General features: G+C 44.4%; 1 pseudogene; it reads right to left on the reverse strand.

The window, feature by feature from the left end:
• Window positions 1–2,540: 2,540 nt before the first annotated feature.
• LOC130403659 (fibrillin-1-like) overlaps window positions 2,541–7,500 on the reverse strand; it is a 24,912-nt pseudogene continuing 19,952 nt past the window's right edge.

Below are 7,500 nucleotides of genomic sequence, written 5' to 3' on the forward strand. Positions count from 1 at the left end.
TTTACACAGTCCAGAAGTTTCCGGCAATTATTTCTGGGCATAAAACGGTGCATAGTTTTACCAATTGCCACATACCCCGTGTTCGGTCTGTTTGGTTATACCCAAAAGCACCAGAGGTGAAAGTTCTGGGCTGAAAATCTTTAACAAAGTCATATATTTTTTCAAATATTGTTTTATTCTTAATACATGTTGGTGTAGAAGAGAAGAAGAGGGCAGATTTTTCTACAAATGTTTCAGGCTGACTGTTAACGTTTTCTCAAATGAAAGAAGTTTGCCAGTGAGTCAGAAGGTTTATATTCAAAGCATTGCAGGAAAACGGTACAAACCTGGTGGTTTGGGGAAAAATAAGTGTTTGGTGCTTGGGTTTAAAATAAACCTGAATAATGTGTACTTAGAGAGAGAGGCAGCAGGTTTAAGTATGGTCCTTTATATATACTTATTAATCGGCCTACCACTGACTGGGGTGGCGTGAAACAGAACCTACTTAACTTTGCTTTACTGTTGTTAATGAGCACATGTCAGGCAGTACAAAACCTACTGCAATGCTTGCTCATAAGTCAATCTGACTTATTCAATAGTAGTTCTTACCGTCGCATTTCTGTGTGACTTCGTTAAACTTGTGTCCAGCAGGGCACTTGCACTCGAAGGATCCCACGGTGTTGATGCATTTCCCACCCTGACACAGACCAGGGATGGCCTGGCACTCATCCATCTGCACACACAGACATAGAAAACACACTGAATAGAGGTCCTTTCACCCATCCATGGACACACCCAAAAGACACATGTGGACACACATGATAATACACACACACAGACAAACATATATACACACACACAAACAAAAACACACGTCACACACACCTGCATTAGGCAGAACACTAACATATATACACACACACACACACACACACACACACACACACACACACACCACACACACACATACACACACAAGGGCGCACAACCACCACCACACTAAACTCTCAATTAGAGAGAAGAACAAAACTCAAGTAGAAAATAAAATAATATAAAGTGATAAAATATAAGAGATAGAAGGACCAAGGTTATCAGAAAGGAAAGACAATGCGTCCTCTAACAACCTCTACCAATATCTTTTCAACACAATTTCCAGATTATAACGATCATTATTACCATATTGTCAAGTATACAAAGATGAGGTTGTTTATTTTGCTCTGTTTGTCAGGAAGGCCTCACTAGATTTATTTTCTGTTCTTTTGTATTACGAGCCATATCAGCTCATCTTACAAATACCAGGAACAAACAAGGGATTTACACAACATCAATCATGCATTACAATCCATGGGAAAAGGACCCATTAGTAGTTTCCAGTTCACCAGATCACAGTTCTCCATGTGCAGCCATCTATTTACTTTGTAATGAAGATTAAGAACGTTTCGATGGCAACAAAAATTAATCTCCCTTTTATACAACCACAACCTCCATCCGTCATCTATGTTTCTCTAGAAATACATAGTCAAGCATCCATCTATCCATCCATTGGTCGACCTATCTACCCATCCATACATCTACACATCCACTCATCGAACTATCTTAGCCTCCCTCCCCCCAGCCACCATTCCATCCATCCGTCCAACCATACATCTATCCACCCATTAATCCGTACATCCATAAAGATCTGATACCGTATATTCACGTGACTGCATTCCAAAGCAGCAACAACATATTCTTTCCTCTGCGCACCGGGCCCAGAGCAGAACCCGAAACAGGCCTGCGTGAGCCAGCGCTACACCCCGGGAACAGTACGTTCCCCCGGGGCTTGGCCCGGTTCACCTGGCTCCCCCCTCCTCCACAGGTGGCTCTAAAGCTGTCTGGTACGGAGCAGGCAGGGAGACGTCTGCCCGACCGGGAATGGGCTCCCCACACGTGGCAGCGCCACTGACCCGTGTTACCGTGTCTGACAGCCCCAGCGCAGTGTGCGTCTGTGGGCATTCCACACGCGCGCAGGGGGGCACTGCCATCCACCCCAATCCAACCCAATTAGAACTAATCCCCCAGCACTGGGACGGTGGGCAAGGAGACGGGGGAGGTGAAAGAGAGCAAGACAGAGGTAGATGTGAACGATTGAGATGTATAATTTTAAACATATTAAAAAAAGAACACAAAGCCACTGAAGGACGGTGAAGTGAAGCTAAGCTAGGCGCTAGGTGGACTTGTTATATAATGTGAAAATATATTGTATCTTGTTGGGATTGGCTTTGCGTTCGAATTCTGGAGAAGATCAGAAGAAATCAGCTCCAACTGTTATAAAGATATCATACACAACTTCATATATCACCGTACATAAAATTCACATCAAATCACATTCAATCTTAAGAACATGAATCCAAACAGGACATCAACCCTCCCCTCGCCCCTCAGGCCTGAGGTGATGCAGGAGAGAAACAGACAAGACAGAGGTCAAGATAAAAAAGACACGACCATGCAGATAAACAGAGAAGGTAGACACAAGGGTCCAGTGTGTGTGTGTGTGTGTGGTGGGGGGGTCCTACCTTGGCATGCCCCGGTTCGATGGTTGGGTATGAAGCCTCTACGGCAGGGCTGAGGCTGTGCCGGACACATCTCACAGGGGTGACCCCAGGCCCGGCCCACCGTGGCACAGCAGAGGGTCTTGGTGCACACGATGCCCGTCAGCTGTCCCTGGCACATCTGGTTGCTTACCGAGGCAAAGCAGGGTCCAGTCCGGTAGTCTTCACAACACACAACCCAGGGAGGGAAAACGGGATCAATGCGTTTTCACAGACAAAGTGCATGAATAGAAAATAGAGCATTCCAAGGACAGCAATTGGGAATACAAAAACAGATACAACAATGTTGTGTGTAGAAAACATGCAGCGTGTTATTATGAACTCAACTTATTTTTGCACCTCTCGAGAGGCTGAAACTAGTTCTCAATAACTCTTTATTATTGCAGAGGACTCTTCTGTGGTTTGGACCCAGCGTGAACCCGGCAGCCCAGTGGAAGATACCAAATATTTTCCCGACTTGCAGCTCTCAGGTGATGGTGATGGCACAAGTGGAATGCGGTTTTTCGGAAACAGGCAACTAACTTGGCCACTAATAAGAGCCGGTTGAATGGCGCTGAGTGAGGGAAACCGACTTCCACTGAAGCCATGGCCGCACGAAATGATGCATGGAGAGGGTGCCCAACTCAACGTCACTTGCAAGAGACACATGTTTTTTTCTCTCTGTGAGCCTACGTACATCTCTGTTGTAAATCAAGGATACTACACGGTGTGTTCTTTTCCCTACCTTTGAACCTTTTGAACATTGCACACTTTTGTTTGGTTTATGTGGCAAAGGAAGCTCTTGAGGTATTTTAACAGCAACAATACATATAAATGTAGTCTGACACAAGACACATCACTTGCTAGTGAAAGGTTTACCTCTAGCCCCTATCTAGGTATGTGCTTGTGTGTGTGTGTGTGTGTGTGTGTGTGTGTGTGTGTGTGTGTGTGTGTGTGTGTGTGTGTGTGTGTGTGTGTGTGTGTGTGTGTGGGTGTGTGTGTTGTGTACGTGCGTGCGTGCATGCGTGCGTGTGTGTTTGTGTGTGTGTGAGTGTCTGCATTTATGCCACTGTGGTTTAGTTAGGTAGCTCAACGTGCATACAAACTGTGTGTGTGTGTGTGTGTGTGTGTGTGTGTGTGTGTGTGTGTGTGTGGTGTGTGTGTGTGTGTGTGTGTGTGTGTGTGTGTGTGTGTGGTGGGTGTGGTGTGTGTGTGTGTGTGGGTGTGTGTGTGTGCGTGTGTATGTGTGTGAGAGATAGACAAAGACAGAGATAGTAGAGAGGTCTGGAAAAGCTTTTAAAACAATGTGGGCGGCCGCAGACACAAAGTAACAGACACTAAAAATGATGCAGCTGGGGGGGGGGGGTGGGGGACACACACACACAATCAGTACAAGCGTTGAGATACCAGTGTGCTGGTGCCCGTCTGCTGAGCATATGATGCATCCATCAGTCTGCTTCCTTTATCTGTGTTGTCCAGGACCGAGAGGACAACTCCACATCTGTCCAAGTGTGCTGCTTTTAAAATGGCTTCCCAGCTTCACACAATCTGGGGAATAGGTCATCATTCCTTAGACCAGCGTGGCTGACAGGGTGTGTCCGCAGCACCCAGTACGGTGTTTCCGTTACCAGTCCCAGGGCTGCAGAATGTTAAGTAAGTCCGAAATACTAAATACGGATTGAAGAAAAAAACATTGTGTTCTTCTTTTTAATATGATGACATTAAACATTTTCCTGATCTCTCGGTCTCGGCTTCCTGGCACTCCATCGACAGGTATTAACCTCATTGACATCACCAGTTCATATCATCACACATCTTCACGAATGTGTGACAAAAACAGTGGGAAATACAGCCCCAAAATGGAGACGGAGAGAAGGTTAAATAGAGAAACAGAAAAAGGGGACGGCGGTGAGATCGAGAGACAGAGAGGGAGCAGGAGGGACGATCATCTACCTCCCATAGAACCTGGATTTATTCCAAAAGCTAAAATAATTTCCACGTTTTCACAGCAGACAACAGACGGTGAGGGGAAAGTGGGGGACCCGTTCCAACATTACAGACGTTTTAAACAAACAAGACATTGTACGTTTCCCGTTTGGACCTTGGCCCGGCCCGGGACCGTCACGTGCACGGCGGGCTCCACAGGTCCTGCTCTCTCCGGTTTCACTGTGTGAAACAGAACTGGGTCATCTCTCCCCCTCTCTCCCCTATCGTTAGATTCCCTTTTCTATACCCTGTAACTCTATCGACTGTATTTAGTTATATCGTCCTCCTATTAAATGACCATGGTGGCCATCACAGTCATACACTGACAAGGTCTGATGCTGCATCTTTAGCGTGAGCATTAGCTTTAGCATATTGCTAATGCTAATCTTTCAGAGAAGTATTTACTATGAAGATCTATGGAGATACATCTTTCTACCACAGTGTACATTTTTTAAAAAAAATTGATGGAAGAGGCTAAAAGATGATACTGCACTGAATTGGTTGGTATTAGTTTATAGTGCTATTCAAATCATGTGTATAGCATGCTTATTCACTTCTTAACTTCCATTGCTCCATTATTTACTTCCATTGCACTCTTTTCATTGGCTGCTGCAATTACATTAAATCCAGTTAAGTGGATGTGTATGGGCCAGTATCCTGCCATAATTCAAACCTGAAAAAGAAAGTTAAAAGGCTTGTAAGTCTGGGTTTGAAATCTCAACACCTTATAAAAAAGGTTTTGCAACACTGAAAAAACTCTGCAAACATAATTTTGTGTTCTATATTATCTTCATCATTTTCACCAACACAACTTCAAAGTATTTATTTTTTCTCAAACATATTTTCTAGTACAAAAGATTTCACCAGCGACTGTTCAGAATTTGAACACTGACTGTTCAGAGATTTGATCACACAGGCGCAAGCTTTGAGTCACGTGATTATTGCCAATGTTCTGTCGCGCATTCGTTTTGAAACTCATGACAGTCAAAGGTCTGTGTTGGATTGAGAGAATGGAGACCAACGACGAAACTTTTACCGTATCCGGTCGGCAAAACTCAGATTACATCTTTCTTTTCCAGGAAAGACTTCAGTGCAGTCCTTTGTTCATTTCTCAAAGAAAATGTTAACTTCAAGTCTTGAAGAGTCGCGGCCAAAGCCGAGTCGAAAGACAGCTGTTCGCCAGCAGCAGCAGCCATTGTTGTTTACCTTTAACCCGGAACCGTCGCAGCTCTGTCGTCATTCGGCTCGATTCCGCCCTCACGATCTGATTGGCCTTTCACATTTTCTGTTTCCAGCAGCGAAAAACGACGACGGAAGGCTAGACCTTCCTAGCTGCAAATTTAATTTGCTGCCGCTAGGGGCGGCTAGATTTCTTGGCTAACTGTCAGGAGTTTCAAAACGAATGCGCGACAGAACACTGTAAATAATCACGTGACTCAAAGCTTGCGCCTGTGTGGTCAAATCTCTGAAAAGTCAGTGCTGAAAAGTCAGTTCTGAAAAAATACATTGCAATGGTGTAAATGTACACCTTTACAAGTTTTTAAAAAAATAAATATACAACCTTTCAAAACGTATTTCTCAATGTATGAACACCTGTTTGCAGGTTCCCATTTACAAGGTTTCAAAACTGGGAAACAATGAACTACACTGTTAGAACAGTGCCAGATTTGTAACTCTGCAAATGCGCTGGTGAAATTTTTGAACTTTGAAAATGTGTTTTTTTTTCAGGTTATAATCGCTTTTTTCGGTGTTGCAAAACCTTTTTTACAAGGTGTTACCAGCAAGACTTACAAGCCTTTGAAACTTTTTTTTTCAGGTTTGAATTATGGCAGGATACTGGCTCTGTCACACTAAATTTGTACCGGCTGCCAAATTTGTACCGGGCGCGTCATCCATACGTAATCTACTCCAAATCTGCCTGGCAACAGATGATCGCTTCGCCCGTTGCCTGGCAACGGACGATCGCGTCGAATGACGTGAACATTCGCGAACCTTCTATCTAGCGATCCGTTATCTGTATTGTGCTATTTCGTCCTTGACCTGCTTTATACACTCAGTTTACTTGCTAAATTTGATTAAACAATTAAATACAATACAAATATAAAGTAAAAACAAGCGTTATCTGTAATGATATCAACATCAGTTTATTAGACCGTCACACGGAGCATGCGCAGTTGGATTGGCGCGCTGCATGTTGATGTCTGTTCCAAGATACATCGTGTGTTTATTTAGGAACCCAACAAACATTACATTATCTAGCGATCCGTTAACTGTATTATGTTATTTCGTCTTTGGCAACATGAGCGCGAATGTTTTTTGAAACCTGCCCGGCAACGGACGACGCGATCATCTGCTGACAGGCAGGTTTGGAATGGATTACGTATGGATGACGCGCCCGGTACAAATTTGGCAGCCGGTACAAATTTAGTGTGACAGCTCCATAGATGCGTGGCTGGCTAATTAAGGCCAGCCACACCCCCCTGCTCCCCTCCCATCTACCTGATAGTCAGTGTCACTTATGGAGGAGGCACCAAAGGAAGACTCTAATGAGTGCATACTCTTCATTCAGGGCAATTACAAGGCTCTATGGAAAGTTTGGACGAGGCGCCAATATAAGTTAAGTACACTCGTCTGTGTAAACGGCAAACACAGCTTTTCCTTTTTCTCCAGATTCAACGTCTTTGCAGTATTATTATTTTGTGAGTGCCACACATAATCCAGATCTGACATAATACCTGCCTATTACAGCTGCAACCAGAGGAGAGGGGAAACTTGAAGACCACATCCCGACATGAAACACAGCACAGAAAAGCTGTGCACCTGGGGTAAACAGGGCGCGTCCGATAGCTCAACAGTGAAAGTGACCCTGAAAATGTTAAAGTCTCTCGCTCTCTCTGTCTCTTGCTCCCTCATTCTCTGCCTCCCTCTCTCTCTCTATATCCCTCACTCTCTCTCCCTCTATCTC

The sequence above is a fragment of the Gadus chalcogrammus genome, chromosome 14 (genome assembly GCF_026213295.1).
Source record: "Gadus chalcogrammus isolate NIFS_2021 chromosome 14, NIFS_Gcha_1.0, whole genome shotgun sequence".
NCBI classification, from domain to species: Eukaryota; Metazoa; Chordata; class Actinopteri; order Gadiformes; family Gadidae; genus Gadus; species Gadus chalcogrammus.